This window comes from Nelumbo lutea, chromosome 3 (genome assembly GCF_056320005.1).
Source record: "Nelumbo lutea isolate HS-2025 chromosome 3, American lotus-T2T, whole genome shotgun sequence".
NCBI classification, from domain to species: domain Eukaryota; kingdom Viridiplantae; phylum Streptophyta; class Magnoliopsida; order Proteales; family Nelumbonaceae; genus Nelumbo; species Nelumbo lutea.
Window position 1 is genome coordinate 60,293,601 of NC_142686.1, and position 17,239 is coordinate 60,310,839.

The following is a 17,239-nucleotide window of genomic DNA, read 5'->3' on the forward strand; positions in this document are numbered from 1 at the left end:
ACCTTACCAATCACCTCAGACTGCCCAAAAATCCTATCCTATGAAATTTCATCCGAAACATACCTTGTTCGCCCCTTGATCGCACCTAGATTCTGTTCCAGGGCTCCAGATTAGCCATATCAAGCCTTTCCTAGATCTACCCCATCCGGACCCAACTGAGCCAATGGCCCCACCAATTGACCCAAAATGTACAAAAACTTCTTTGATCAATTCCCATAATTGCCTTTGACATAATACCCCTCCTCCCAAAATTACCAAAATACCCCCTCCTTCCAAAATTACTCAAACTACCCCTTTGACTAATCCCCAAAATACCCTTCATTTCAAAACTACCCCTCGTACCCTGAATTCCCAATTCCCAAAATGCCCTAAGCCAATTTACCAAAATACCCCTGACCCAATTCCCAAATTACCAAAATACCCTTGTCTAGATCACCCAAATTACCCCTAGGATCAATTCCCCAAATTATCCCTTCTCCCAAAAGTTAGCAAGTTCTCCTTACACAAATTACCAAAATACCCCTCATACAAAATTCCCAAGTTACCATTTTGCCCTTCCTTCCCCAAATTACACTTTTGACCCTTGAAACCCTAACCTGGGAGGGTGCCCCTCCGAATCCTAACTTACCTATCAGACCTCCTCATTCATTATGAAGAATTTAAAAAAACCCCTCCTTCACACTATAAAACGGGCTGGGAGGCTACCGAAGGAGAAGTTTGAGAGAGAGCTCGAGTGAGAGAAGTTTGAGAGAGAGCTCGAGTGAGAGAAGAAAATCAGAGGGAGAGAAAGAAAGAGTTCTCGGTTTAGAAGGAAGAAGAAAGACGAGGGCCGAGAGCTTCGAGAGAGACAGAAAGAGGGAGAGTAGAAAATTTCGAGAGAGATGGATAACGAGTAGGAGAGAGCGAGACTGACCTGATCTTCCTGTGTTGCTCCTAGTTACCAGAGATGCCAATCTGCCTATTGTCGTTGCCGTATTAACCTCATTGCGTCATCATCGCCAATCCCATTGTGCCGCTAGTTTGCTTCCATCGGCCACCTCTGTTGTCATCGCCAATCTTACCTTCTTCAAACCCCAGTGCCGCTCCTAGCACCTCTGAGCTAGAGTTTCGATAGCACCAAAAGCCCAACCATACGCTGAACCTCTAAATATGAGTTCGGTAGCATCATCAATCTTCAAATTATAAGAGGTAAAATATTTTACCACATCTCCTTTTAACTTTATGCAAGCTTTTATATGTTAATGTTGCTGTGCTGGTTTGGTGTTTGTGTAAAGTTCAAGTTTGAATGTGAGAACCATCCTCAGCATCCGAAAGAATTTTAAGCATTTCTTTTTGCCCTTTGAACCAACCAGCCAAGTCCGAAGGTGGGGGTCTGATAGAAAAGGGGTGAGAATTCATCCTTTTACTCAGACCCCTACATCCAAAAGGGGGTTGGTCTGGAGGAGAAGAGAGAAGCTCCTGAATCCATTCAAATCACTAGTAACCCGACTTCTTACATCAAATTCCAAAGTCAGAAAAGGAAATCTGGTGTTCACATTAACAAGAGAGAGGGGTGCCTAACCCCTTCCCTCTCTCTCTCTCAACTTACTTGGAATAGCCTTGTCTCGACCGGGCAATATGAAGTCATCACTCCCCATTATTGAATTTTGATGGGTGGCGACTCCATAACTTCAACCATGAAGTGAACAATGGTGTCAAAGAAGCTATCAACTCTCGGAGTATGTCTTAGAGGGGTTTCAAAACCTTCGAGTTACATAAATCCTTTTGTTCCACTTTAATTGTGAATTGGATAGAAACATCATTTGGGATGAAAATCCCTAGTCCATCAAAGGATATCCTTTAATCCTGAAGGAATGAACACATGAAATATTAGTTAGCATGATTTGTTTCTTAATTAATACTTTATGGATTCAGATCATCGACTTGCCAGTATGATGGCTACTATAGGTGTATGGCTTTAATGAGAAAGTTTGGTAGCCCAATTAAGGTGGATATAGAAATATTAATGAACTTGTCCAGTGGGATAGGTATCTACGCATTCAAGTGGAGATTGATATAACCAAGCCCTTTCCACTGGAGTTGTTAGAGTTAATACTAAAGGTGAGAAAACATGGTTTAATTTTCATCACGAGAGATTGGCAATGTTTTTGTTACTTCTATCGTGTGCAAAGTCATGAGGAAACCAAATAATATACTAAGTTTGATCCCTAAAAGAAATTCAGGGTCTAGGTAAAAGATTTTCCAAAGAAGAAAACTAGTGGTCCTAGTTCATGTTCTTATGGACCTTGGATGATAGCGGCTCAAGGCCCCCTAGTGAGTTATATTCTCCCATCCAATTCTAGTTTTTTGGATACAATGATGGACATCCACAGTGAAGGAATTTCTAATCATGGTAAACCTCCTACCACCAAAGGGGCATAGTCATGGAATGATTCATCCCCCAATAAGCTCAATGCCAAAATCCTTCCTACTTCAATGGATATTAGCCCATACAGATTGGTAGATTAGGGAGAAAGGGTATTAGCATTGTAAGTTTCTTTGAAAAAGGATTTTCATTGGCAATATGAATGGCACTGAAGATGGCAGTAACACAAATACACACATGACCCTATACAAGCTATACACACACGACCCTATACAAGCTATGCATAATAGCCTGAGTGGTGTAGTTAACTCTACCTCTAAGAAGGATTAGATAGCTCAAGAACCCCTTTCCTCAAATGCTTTGGTTGCAGGAAGGGGAAATATAACCACCCCACAAGGATTTCCTGTTAGACAGTTATGCCCTTAGCTCCAATCAGATTGATGTACCTTTTGACATTTATTGTAAATGAATAAAGTACATAATTGATTCATGTCATTGTGGTGTGTTTTGTGTAATACCCTTAAACTAGACACTTAATGGGACTCGTGTTAATTTAGAATCTTCACAATCGTTTGATAGATCTGGGGAGATTTATCCTGTCAAGGCTGACACTAGTGTACCACCAAATTGGTTGGGGTGGCTTGTCCCAGGTGCTAGGGTGAGACCTGAGGTACATGCAGTGTGGGTTTTCTTGAAACCTTGAACCGGACTAAAATTTTAGTATTGCCCTGGACCTTGGATATAGATAGGCAAAACTGGAATGTTACACCTGACCCCTAGACTCAATTATGGTACTACACTATGTGTCGCATTGGGTTGTCTTTGATATGCCAATCAATGAGATCCTTAGAGGGGGTCAAAACCTGGGTATGTTGGGACAGTCCGAGAATTCATCTGAGTGGGTGATCATAGTGACAGGATCAGCTCCTTTGTCAAACAAAGTGAATGATCAGAGATTCACTCTGATAAAAACCTAAACTGTCGGTAGTTGATTTCAACCATTGAAATTTGTTTTTGCAAAATATATTTGTATAAAGATACACACACACACACACACACATATATATATATATTGTGCGTGTGTGAGTGTACGTTTGATCATTATGGTTTTAATTCCCGAGATCCATGTGAGTGGAGAGTGCAACACTGTACCTTGCAGCCGAGAGAGAGGTCCTCTCTTGTCGGGCAATGTTTGATCATTATGGGTTGGGAGGTTAAGTGTAAGACCATTGAGGATAATACCTGATGGGCTAATCTTGCATCTACCCATAGTCCTTGGGTTTTCATAAGGTGCTTGGACTCAATGACCATTTAGTATAAATGTTAGGCCCATTAAGAGCCCATGGTGATGGATTCGGGGGTTCACTATCTCCTATAGTGAATTCGGCCAGACCTTGTAACAAAGGCTGGGTTGAACCCATGTGGCTGATGTGTAGATCAATGTTTGGGTTCCACGCCATATAAGGAGAACCAACTGGGCAGCAGATTAAGAGACTAAATGAGCACATAAACTTAATGGGCCTAAAGCCCAATTTGAACTGGGTTAATAAAATTAATTAAATAGGGGCGAATCTGGGATTTGGATCAACAGATAAGATAAGGAGTTATCCTTGTCCACTTAAAGAGTCTAAATCTAAATAAAGATTTGGACCAAAGGAACTCCTAATTTGATTAGCAAGGTTGATCTTTATCTGCAGATAAGATAAGGGATTATTCCTATCTGTTAAAAAGAGTCCAGATTCAAATAAAATATTTGGATTAGGAAACTCCTAATGGGATTAAGAGATTCTCTCTTTAAGGCTATAAATAGGAGAACAAGGGGGACCTCCAAGCACACAGTTTGTTGAATACAAAGAGAAGACTACACAGTTTGACTGCTTTTGTCTTCTGCTCTATTCTCTCCTGCTCTTGCCGCCCCTACCCAATTTGATCTCCACTTATGGGAGTAATCAAGAACCGTTCTTGGTATTGCTTCTTGCCAGAAGAGGCAATCTGAAGTTGTGTTCACCAACCCTCCACTACATTCTTGTTGAAGAATTTAGTTCTTGCTGAAGAGCCACCTTGTTGTTTCTGCTTCACCTCACATTGTGTCATCTTCAGTGGGAGTAGTTTTTTGTTTTCTCCTTGGGTGTGAACACCTTCATTGTGAGTTACTGTTACTCCGTATTAGGTATATCCATCTCCTCCCTTTTGGTTTAAGATCTGGTCCGATTTGGTTCAAGATTGATCATTGAAAAGACAGTTTTCTAAAATAGGAAATGCAAATCCCATATAGGAGAGAGAAAAATTTGTGAAATTTCACCCAACCTTCCTGTAGGGTTCGGCCATCCATATGATGGATCTCTCATCCCTTCATTTCCCTCTTCGACCAAGGCTCTCCCATTTAGAAGGCTCCTAGCACACCTAAGGTTAAGAAATTGATATAATGTAGAACCTCAAATTTAAACTTTCCAAAGCCTATGGATATGCAAGACAAAGGAGGTAATACTATTCATGCAATTTTCCTTGCCCTTTTCTCTTGCCAAGCGGCAAGTTGTGTGTGGTTTGGAAGTTATTTTTCAATGTTAGATTAGATTCCTTTCCTCATCCCCCATCCTTTGCAGTGTGGTTTTCATCCTACATTGATCAATGTTTTGTTGTGGCTAATAAAAAGCGAGAGCTATTACTTACCTCAATTCTTATCCTAATATTTGTCTTGCTTCTATATTGTTGTCAATTAATAGGTAATTAAAAATGAGGAAGAAGACTTTCCAAATAGGATGTCAATAGTCTGCCTAGCCTCCTAATCAAGCCAACCAGTTTCTTTTTTGGACTCCTCCAAATTCAGGTGCAATTAAAGTCAACATTGATGGAGGCTTTTGTGCATCTAGAGGGGCTAGCTATGGTGTTGTAGTCCGCAATAGTGAAAGTTAGGCCTTGGTAGCATGTTTTAGTCTTTGTAATGTTACCTCCTCTTTGCTTGCTAAAGTTAAGGCTATTCTGAAAGGAATTGATTTGATCAAAAGCTACGATTTTACTTCCTTTTGTGTGGAAGTTAACTGTCTTTCTCTCCTAAACTATTTAACTAGGATCTGTAGCAGTGTACCAGCCAAGGTCTTCTTTTTCCTCAAGGATATCTTAGTAAAAATTGATGGTCTAAATGTTCAATTTAATTTTGTTAAGAAACAGGAAAATCATACCATTTTGTCCAAGAAAGGCCTGAGAAAGATAGGTTCTTTTGTTTTTAATTGCCTTGAGTGGATTGTAAACCTTGCTTCCTATAATTTGTTAGGAAGTTTTGTTGTTTGATCTTTAGTTAATATATTTTCTCTTTATTACCAAAAACAATTCTGATGACAATAACTTGAAGCTTGACAACCCTACTAATTTGTACCAAATTGTAAAATCCCAAGGGGTAATCAGTAGGAAGACAACTATCGAGAGAGTTCTATTCGATAATGTGGGTACAAATGATAATCCAAGCCAAGTAAATAAGAAAAGTAAGTCAGGTGTTAGATCTCCAAATGTTTAGCAATCAGATCAAGTTCACCCGAATGACTTAATGGTGGACCTAGGTCAGGTACCATTTTCTAATACTCAATTAAATTCCCACATGATCCTTTCTACTTGTATTTGCTCTGTTTTGGTTCTCCATGTTTGTAGTAGACATTTGAGGTTGGCCTATAAGCATGAATACAACCAATCAAAGTTCCACAAAGCAAGGTTAAAGTTTCAGTTAAGTAGAACCCTTAATCAAGGTTTAAATTGATTCACCATGAGGGAAATATCAAATAGGAATAGGGATGTGATAACTAATGGTGTAAGTGTAAAGCTTTTGAACAAAACTAAAGCAATTCCTCTCCCTTATATCCAATTCAGGGTTCCGATGGTTGTCCCTGAACAGCCATAGGTGAACAAATAAGTGTTTATCATGGAACTATCGAGGCTTTGGTGCCCCCTCGACAGTTTGTTTTCTTAAGTTCCTACTCTAGGAGCATTGGCCCAACATTTTGTTTCTTATAGAGTCAAAATGTAGTTGGAAAAAAGTTAAAAAAATAGGTTTTGGTTGAACTTGAGTTAGCATTACATTAGTCTGGACCACTATGGTCTCTCAGGGGGGGTTAATTTCTCTACTAGGATTCTTCGGTGCGTATTTACCATATCTAATCAATGTAAGTATGTTTTTCTTTATAAAGTTGATGATGATAATGGTTAGGTGTGGAGACTAAACTGTGTTTATGGGGAACCTAATAGGAGAATCAAGGTGTTTTAAGAATCTAATTTCTTCTCTTAGTCTAGTTAACCTTCCAATGATGTGCATAAGTGGTGTCATTAACAAAGAAGATAAAGGGGGGGGGGACTCTGGTTTCCAATTAGCTTATTAGAAAATCTAATAGAATGCTAGATTCCATTGATGTATCTAATTTGGGCTTCAAGGATTACAATTACACTTGGAAAAATAATAGAGAATTGGACTTGGTGGAGGTTATGTTGGATAAAACTTTTGGTAACAGTGAATGGAGAATGCTATATGATCATGTAAATTACCTTTTTAGATTACATTCAAATCACTGCCCCATCCTTCTTGGCTCTAACCCTAATATCTTTTAGTGACTACAAAAACAAACCTATTTGAACTTGAAAAATCTATATTAGGGTTGATTAATTTTTTCATTATTCTAGAAATACCACCTTCTTTGGTCTTGTAAGCACTGGGTTCAACCTCATATAAGGAAACTAAAATCATGTATATGCATGAGACTATGGAACTAAAAACTGAAGGTTATAACTATGAAACTAAAACCATTCCTAATAGAGACGTGATAATAGGGTACTGATAACCATTCCTAGTAGAGACGTGAGAACCTTTTCCAATAAAGATGTCACAATAGATAGGGGAGGAGTTTGAGTTTAGGAGATGGAAGTTGAAGTAAACCTTTCCTTGTATGTAGCTGGGTTTTGGCAAGTTTCCTTGTATTTCACAACTTAGAATCTTTGAGATTGGTCGAAAGCTCTAGAGACATGGCTTAATGAGAGGCTTGGGAGGAAGGAAAGAGTTAAGAAGGAAGGCAAGAAAGGGGAAAGGGAGAAAGGAGAGGAAGGGTGACCCGAACAACATTGCTTTATATATATATATATATATATATATGACTAGTAAAGCCCTGAGCATTGTACAAGAAAATCGAAAGGTTGAATAATTTTATTAATTGATAGTTTGAAAAAGAGTTTTTTTTTTTTGAGAGGTTAAAGTACAAGGAAGGCTTAAAATTTATTGCTCTGTGGGGGTACATAACTGGGAGATCATCCCCTAAAGCCATAAAGTGTCCCAACCCTAGTGCAAGCTAGATTTTATCCTAAGTGTCTGCTACAACAAGAAACCTTACCAACCAACCAATTGACACTTTGGCATGGGGGATGTTTAAAACTAAATTAATAAAAAATCTCTATTTATTGTTATTTTCACAACCAAAAAATAAAAATTAGAAATAAAAACTTGAATATCTTACAAATCCTTAGTACAAATAATGATATGAAAAATTACTTCTAAAAAATTTGTGAATAAATTTTTAAATTGATATGAATAATTTTGTTTTCAAAATTTATTCATATGAATACAATTAATTTTCAAAACAAGTAAGACATCCTTGTTATTATATATATATACTATATATATACACACACACATACATACATACATATAGCCATATTTGACTTGGTTTGGGTGCAATTAATATAAAAGTTAAATTTAATTATATAGTGTTAATTTGTATCTTGTACATGTGCATAGTATGTGCTGTTACATTATTAAAATCTGATTATAATATGATTCCATTTGAAATCCAACAATAAACCCAATGGATGAGAATAAGATCCCATTCGAATTTCAACATAAAAAAAATCAAATTTGGATCTACATATATTTGATTTGATTGATCCGTTTGGAAGAGTGAGTGATGGGGGTCGATTTAGCCTCCAATAGTGCCCTGACACATGGCAATATGGGGGAGGCATTTGATTGCATTGCATCGTGACACGTGGCAGTACAATACTTGACACCACCTTAAGCTTCAAACTGTTGAGTTTTATGGACACCTTCTCAATCCATAACCAAAACCTTATACATCCTGATGATTAGGAGAAAACATCTTTTGTAACTGAAACCGGTCTATATTTTTACATAGCCATGCCCTTCAGGCTTAAAAATGTTGGGGCAACCTATCAACAACTTGTAAATAAAATTTTCAAACATTAAATAAGAAGGAATGTTGAAGTCTATGTTGATGATATGATAGCTAAAAGCTGAACTATTAATTCTTACATTGACGACTTGACTGAAGTATTTGGGTGATGAAAAAATATCAATTAAACTTAACCCAAATAAGTGTGCCTTCAATGTCACTTTAAGAAAATTCCTCAGATATATGGTAACTTGAGGTGGCATCAAAAACAACCTAAAGACAGTTTGGGCTTATCTTAGACATGCGACCATTGAGATCCAATAAGGAAGTCCAAAGGTTCATTGTTGAGTTGTAGCCCTTAATTGCTTCGTGTCGAAATTGGTAGGGGGATGTCTACTATTTTTCCAAGCCATCAAGAAATATAAATATTTCCAATGGATTGAAGAGTGTCATTAGGCATTTTAACAACTAAAGCAATACCTTGGCTTGCCTCCACTATTGATGAAATCAAAGACCACAAGCGAGTTGTACTTGTACTTGTCGACGAGTAATGAAGTTGTTAGCTCAATATTAGTTCGGATGGAGGAGAAAGTGCAACGACCTATTTACTATGTCAGTAGAGTTTTACATGTAGCTAAAATCGAGTATCTAGAGATAGAGAAGCTTGCCTTTGCACTAATCATCTTTGTCTGAAAGTTGTGGCCTTACTTCTAGGCTCAAACAATCATGGTGCTCACTAACCAGCTGCTAGGGGTGTTCATGGTCTGGTTCGGTGTGATTTGGAGAAGATGTTAGACCAAACAAATTAATTATAGTTTAAGAGATTCCTAGACCAAACCAAACCATTTTGGCATGGAAATCAAACTAGACCAAACTATTTTAATATGATTTTGGGACTTTAGGCCATTCTATGATTCTATTGGGCTTAATCCAATTAGAAAGCCCAAATACCACCCTTAAGAGTTAAAAGTTAAAACTTTTATGTTATTATAAAATTAAAGAATTTATTATATATTTATAATCTTATACATTCTGTTTAGATATTATATATAGATTACAATTTACGATTTATGGTTTGGTTTGTAAAATCTAATAAACCAAACCGACATCGAAAATCACAAATTCAGAAAATGTCAAACCAAACCATTTTAAGTACAAACCAAACCAAACTATAAATTCAGTTTGGTTCGGTTCATTTTTGTGGTTTGAATCATACAATGAACACCCTGAGGTATTAGGGAGACCCACCAAATGGGCATTAGAACTCAGAGAGTTTGATGTATGATAGCTGTGACCTTCTATCAAGGCCTAGGTTTTGGTAGAAACACCCTGAGGTATCACAGAGTGCACCTTCAACCTAGAAACACCAACCTTGGCTGAACCATCTACGTGTTTGGATGCCTCCACCAGTTCGACTGAAGAATCTTGGGTTCTCCAAGCAGATGGCTCGCTGAACTTAAATGGTAGTGGTGCCGAACTAATTCTTGCTTGGACCTAAAGAAGTAAAGTTAGCATATGCCCTTCGGTTCAAGTTCAAAGCATCTAATAACAAAGTAAAGTATGAGGCTTTACTAGTAAGATTGTCTTTAACTAAGGAAGTCAGTATGACGAGAATAGCCATCTACAACAACTCTCAGCTTGTCACCCAAAAGCTTGACTCTTTACCATCTAGTAAATCCCAAGATTCGAGAATGCTTAGTCTGACTAATTGTCAAAGTTAACCAGATTTATAACTCAAATACCCAAAGGATCATTAACATAAAAGACCTAGTGCACCCCAATATAGAAGACATGCCAAAAGTTGAGGCCTCTCTAGTGTTGGTTGTGGAACCAAGTTGGATAGACCCCATTGAAGAATATCTATGCCAAGGCATTCTACTTGTCAGTCAAAGTGAAACATGGAAGATTCAACGTAGGCTAAATAAAGACACCATGATAAGCAACTAGTTGTATAGAAAATCCTTCACTTTGCCTACCTCAATTGTCTCAAGTGTAGTGAAGCAGACTACATATTGAATAAAATCATGGAGGGATTTGTGGAGAACAATTAGGGGGAAGGTCATTGGCCAAAAAGCACTTTAGCAATGGTACTACTGGCCCACATTGTAGGAAGATGCAATTTGAATGGTCCAATAGTGTGAATAAACACGCTGGCAAACCCCATTAGCTGGCCTCCAACCTATAATAGCTCACCAATCCTTGGCTATTTATTTAGTGGGGAATTGATATCCTCGATCCTTTTCCACTAGCTCCAGGTCAAAGAAAATTCCTAGTCATAGTTATTGATTATTTCACTAAGTGGGTGGAAGTCAAGCTCCTAGCTACTATCACAACTCGACACATCCAAAACTTCTTTTGAAATGACATAATTTGCATATTCAAGCTACCTCGAGTGTTAGTCTTGGATAACGGAAAGCAACTCAATGACCTAAAGTTCCAAGACTTTTGCTTTGAGCTAGGGATTCATTAGAGGTTCACCTCAATAACCTATTCTCAAACCAATGGACAAACCAAAATGACCAATAGGATGATCCTCCATGGGCTGAAGACATGCCTTGCTAGAGCCAAAGGTCAATGGGTGGAAGAGCTCCCCAATGTACTATGGGCTTAATGCACTATGAGCATAATGACCAAAAGAAAAACTCCTTTTAACCTCACTTTTTGTACCAAAATGATAATCCCAACTAGTATTGAAATATCGACCTTTTAGATAGAGACCTATCAAAGAGGAGAATGATGATTATCTCTAGGCTAATCTAGACTTGGTAGAAGAGGTGCATGAACAAGCACAAGTTCAAACTATGGCTTCTCAATAGAGGGGTAACTCGATATCACAATGCTCAAGTCCAAAGAAGGAGTTTCCGTGTTGGAGATTTAGTTCTCAAAAAGGTTTTTGTACTCGAGGTAGGTTATAGAAAACTCGGACTGAAATAGGAAGGATCTTACAAGATAGTGAGGGTGTTGGGACTCGGAACTTACCAGCTCAAGACCTTGGAGGGGAGATCGGTACCTTGCATATGGAATGCAAAAAACTTAAATTTGAACTTTTAGTGATTGTGTACTTCCATTACTTAATAAAGTCCCAAGCTTATTTCATTTGTGACGTAAAATGTTGTCTAACTCGATTCAATTTGTTCGATTAAGCTTGAATGGACACGTAACTCAACTCGTTGTTATGAATTGGGTAATCATCTTAGTTCAAGTTAACACCAAGGTAGGTAACTTGACCTTATCTTGTTGGGGCAACTCAAGTGGAAATGTCTAAACTGCCTAGGCATGAGATCGACCAACCCGTAACCTTGCTTTATGCAACCTTGGATGGGTGTTAGCTCAAACTCGGCCATTGTGAATCAATGTAAAAACAATTGAAAAAAAAGGCAATGTTTAGCAGAGATCGATGAATCTAAAAGATCATGCCATTACAGTAAAAGGTTTTCCTTTACAAGAAAAAGAAGAAGACGGAAAAAATTGTGTGGAATCCCAAACTACATGATCATGTGTACAAGAGCCAAGAAAAGAGGCAAAAATGTTTTTGTCAATAAGGGGCATGTTGTCACCGGCCTCCTCGACCTCCTACATCTCCTTGTTGTCCTTGTTCGAGTCTTCTTCCTCGTCTACCTTCTTCAGCATATTCTCGATAATGGCATATAGCTTTAGTCCTTCCACTCCAGCCTTAGGGTGCTAAGTCATGACCAACTAACAACATATCTTAAACCCCTTAATGGGGGACACTAAAACATAACTATCCCGGTCCACTTGGAACTCAGGGGAGGCGGTGTACTCCTCAATGGCCTTAGATTTCGCTGTCTTCAACATCTCAATGACCAAAAGGACCATGGTGTTCATCTTCGCCTGCCAACTTCCTTGTTAGCTTGGCCCTCTCCCACTTGGGAAGTTCTACTCTTCACTAACTTCTTCCCCTTTCTGAAAATAGTGAACACCACTAATTTTGATGGATGAAATCTCTTCTACCAAAGGAAGGCACATCATGTAGTTAGCTAAGGTAAGACAAAAGTAAATAAAAAACACTTGAAGGAAACATGGGTAGCAATCTACCTGTTGGACTCAGTCGACCTTGATCAGTAGTGCCTCGAATAGGTAGTCCTTGACCTTTAAATTCTTTTGGACCAACCTTTAACTAATTCCTTCTCGGTCTCTATTAGAGAGTCACTTTCTAGGTTGCCTATGGCACTGGCCCACTCAAAAGTAAAAGGCCACCCCTCGATTACCACAAAAAAGACCTTATTCTTCTAGGTTGACACCTTGGAGGGGAGACCTTGCAATATCTTACATTGAGGATGGTAAGACATGTAATAGAAATTGTCATCGCTAGTTAGATGCTTAATTTGAAAAGTGCCCCCAAAGGTCTTCATATTTAGAGAGACATTGAATTGGTGACAAACCAAGATGGTAACTGATGTAACCATTTTCGGTCATGTATCATTTTTTCATGATGTGCCAATTTTTTGGCTAAGTACCTCGTCATCTCGTCTGCTCCCATGTGGTTGGTGACTCAGAGGCTGAAGTGGAGCTCCTTGGTGGCAAGCTACCTGGAGGTGAGCTACCTTGATGCCGAGCTCCCTAGTATAGTGCAACCCGACTGCTACCGACTGGAGGTGATCTGGCTACCAGTAACGATGGGAACTGAACTGTCGACTCCCTACTGGCAATGATCTGCTCATCTTTGTAAGCAGCGAGAGCTGAGGGACCTGCGAAAACTAAATGTCAGAGGACCCGGGGTGGCTTACTCGGCGGGGACACTCTGATGGGGTTACCATCCCTTTTTTCACCTCTTTTTGCATACCTTTGCCCCTGGGGGTGAGGTCTTTATATACTTGAGTCCTCATGGGTTAGGTAGAGTAGTTCCTGAATCCCAGCTGTGATGGGACTGGCTTGCGTGTTAGGTGGATGAAATGCCATCAAACGGTAAAACTATCCCTTCTCGTCAGAACTGGGGAGTGGGTGAGCTAATATAGCTGTTACAAGTCACAATCTCGTAAAATACGGGGTACGGTGGTGAGCTCCTCGAGGTTGTCAGGTTGGCGCCTGTGTTAGGCCGCCAAGTCGGTGCCTGGGCCAGGCCACCAACTCGTGCTAGGGCCAGACTGCCAGCTCATGTCAGGGCCAGGTCGTGCTTGGGCCAGGCTGCCAGCTCGTGCCAAGGCCAGGTCGCGCCAGGGTTAGGCTGCCAGCTCATGCCAAGGCCAGGCTGCCAGCTCGTGTTAAGGCTAGGCTGCCAGCTCGTGCCTGTGCCAGGCTGCGCTTATGCCAGGCCACGTCTGTGTCAGGCCATGCCTGTGCCAGGCTGTTTGGTGGGACACCATCAACTTAGCAAAGGCAAGTTGTCGTCTAGGTGTCACCTAGTTGTTCTGAGGTGCCAGGCTACATGAGGGTGAGCTACCTGTGGCGAGCTGCCTATGGCGAGCTGCCTGTGAGGGTTGCATGATGGCAAGCTGCCTAGTGGCGAGCTGCTTGTGAGGGCTGCATGATGGCGAGATGCCTAGTTGTCAAGAGGTTGCGCTTAGTTGGCATGATGTGCCAGGTGTCACAATGTCATTAGAGGGCCAAATCCGCCCTCATCATTTGCCCCCCCACTCCCGAGCTGAAAGTAACTTGATGAAGGGAGTAGATTTCTCCTTATGGCCTGAAATTCGATGAGCTCGTAAGTGTTGATTCAGTTTCTTAGGCTCTGGGAGCTGCCCATAAGGCGTTGAGGTCTCTGCCAGTTAGGTACTTTAGCCCTTAGATTCTGGGAGCGACTTGTAGTCCACTCACTTTGACTTTGCCCATGCCGACGAGACGGCTGGGTCTTGTGCAGTAGTGTTGCCCATGCCATAGAGGCGATTGGATCTTAAGCAGCAATGTTGCCCATGTCGTAGAGGCAACTGGGTCTTTCAACAGTAGTGTGCCCCTTAGGCTTTGGGAGGGATCCATAGTCCGCTCCTGAACTCCGCCAGGTCAGTGCAAGCCACGCTAGGCCACCGGGGGGGTGCCTTAGAGCTACTTAGTCTGTTAGCTCCTTGTATAGTCTTTGAGTTCATAAAAAATAGAAATCATAAAGCGAGAGCTTCAGCTTCTATAAAGGTGAGGACTTAGCTTTTTGGGAGAAGAGGACTTAGCTTTTTGTAAGATAAGAACCTAGCTTTTTGTAGGATGAGAACTTAGCTTTTTGTAGCGTGTTCCCACAGATGACGTCAAATGATGTAACCGTTTTCGGTCACATATCATTTTTTTGTGATGTGTCAATTTTTTGGCTAAGTACCTCGTCATCTCGTCTGCTCCCATGTGGTTGGTGACTCAGAGGCTGAAGTGGAGCTCCCTAGTGGCGAGCTGCCTGGAGGTGAGCTACCTTGATGAGCTGCTTGGAGGTGAACTACCTTGATGTCGAGCTCCCTAGTGTAGTGCAACCCGACTACTACCAGTAGGAGGTGATCTGGTTACCAGTAATGACGGGAACTGAACTGTCGACTCCCTATTGGCGATGATCTACTCATCTTTGTAAGCAGCGAGAGCTGAGGGACCTTCAAAAACTAAATGTCAGAGGACCCGGGGTGGCTTACCCGGTGGGGACACTCCGGTGGCTAAGTTAGCATAGTATAGTAGTAGAGAGCTTGAAGATGATAACAGTGAGAGAGCTAGAGAGCTAGGGTTACCATCCCTTTTTTTGTCTCTTTTCACATACCTTTGCCCTTGGGGGGTGAAGTCATTATATACTGGAGTCCTCATGGGTTAGGTGGAGTAGTTCCTGGATCCCAGCTGTAATGGGACTGGCTTGCGTATTAGGTCTTTATATGTTACAATCTCGTAAAATGCAGGGTACAGTGGTGAGCTCCTCTTGGTTGTCAGGTTGGTGCCTGTGTCAAGCCGCCAAGTCAATGCCTGGGCCAGGCCACCAGCTCGTGCCAGGGCCAGGCTGCCAGCGCATGCCAAGGCTAGGTCGCGCCAAGGTTAGGCTGCCAGCTCGTGCCAAGGCCAGGCTGCCGGTTTGTGCTTGTGCCAGGCCGCGCCTGTGGCGAGCTACCTGTGAGGGTTGCATGATAGCAAACTGCCTAGTTGTCAAGAGGCTGCACTGAGTTGGCATGATGTGTCAGGTGTCACAATGTCATTGGAGGGCCAAATCCGCCCTCATCAGTAACTATGAGCACCCTCATAGAGTTTGGGAGGAGTTGGCCCATTGTGATCCTGAAATGGTTTAACACCTCCACCAAAAAGGCATGGAGAGGGAACCTAAGACCCGCTATGAAGGATTGCTCGTACATAAAAGCCTTTCTATACTTATGATCCCAAGGATGCTCGTTAGGATCTGGGAGAATAAACCTGAAACTTTTAGGGACATAGTACCATTCCCTGATTCATTGGAGGTTGGCGAACGTCATTTGAGTTGGGCCCAACTCAAACTTCTTTGACTTCGAAGCTAAAGCCCCTTTATGGGATCCTCAACGCTCTAAGGTCGGGAACTCCTCTTCCTTGGCCTAAGCTCTGACATGCTCTTCCTCTCCCTCCTCTAGATACTTTGTTGAGCTAGACATATTGGAAATAAAATGAAACTAGATCAAGAAAGGAAGACTCACTCGGAATACTTAAAGGACTCAACCGACCTGAAGGATCAATGCAAACTCCTCAATCATGCACCGAGCTCTCCGACCTTGCCATAGGACAACTTCCAAAATGGACAATTTGAAATGGACCCCTCATGGCCCTACTATTTGTAAAGTTCCTCAATGGTACAAATTCAATTGATCAAATCTAATATATATATATATATATATATATATATATATAGTAAAGTCACAATGGTTGATCTCAATGAGTGAAATAAATTTAGGGTGTTTTTTGGTGTCCCGCATGAGACGACATGACTTGTCAAAATGATCTTGAACCAATGTTCCAAATCTAATATATATATATATATATATATATATATATATATATATAGGACAACTTCCAAAATGGACAATTTGAAATGGACCCCTCATGGCCCTACTATTTGTAAAGTTCCTCAATGGTGCAAATTCAATTGATCAAATCTAATATATATATATATATATATATAGTAAAGTCACAATGGTTGATCTCAATGAGTGAAATAAATTTAGGGTGTTTTTTGGTGTCCCGCATGAGACGACATGACTTGTCAAAATGATCTTGAACCAATGTTCCAAATCTAATATATATATATATATATAAAGGAATGATTTCAGGCCAAAGCCCCCTGCAATCAGACATGTGGCCCTTCTACATTCAGATTTTCAAAGATTTACACAAAATGGACACGTGATAAATTCTGATTAGTGGTAGTTCAAGAAAAGAGCCCACTAACATGCTGAGTGGAGCCCACCACCATGCAGAGTTGTGAGAGGTGGGAAGCTCCCACTTTCAATACTTTCATAAGAAAGGGAAATTGTGCTATTAATTATTGTTAACTACTAAACTAATTAGTTAATTCTAGCTACTGGTTACTAATAATAATTACTGTTAACTACTTCTAATTAATTAATTACAACTATTAATTACTATTAATAATTATTGTTAATTACTAATTAATTATTGTTAATAACTTCTAAGTAATTAATTCTAACTAGAAATTACATATAATAATTAATTACTAAAAATAATTTATTATAATAATTACTACTATTACTTAATTGCTGATGATAATTAATTAGTGATAATATTGCTCATTATTAATTCGGAAAAATAATTTCTTATAATAATT

The 17,239-nt window shown here is 40.1% G+C and overlaps 1 protein-coding gene across 2 annotated transcripts in view; it reads left to right on the plus strand.

Moving 5' to 3' along the window:
* Positions 1-720: 720 nt before the first annotated feature.
* The window catches only part of PANC (pantoate-beta-alanine ligase), a 41,168-nt gene continuing 24,649 nt past the window's right edge, over positions 721-17,239 (plus strand). For both annotated transcript variants that reach the window (XM_088974679.1, XM_088974677.1), the window contains exon 1: positions 721-1,188. The gene's annotated coding sequence lies outside the window, so the exon portion shown is untranslated. The remainder of the gene's footprint in view (positions 1,189-17,239) is intronic.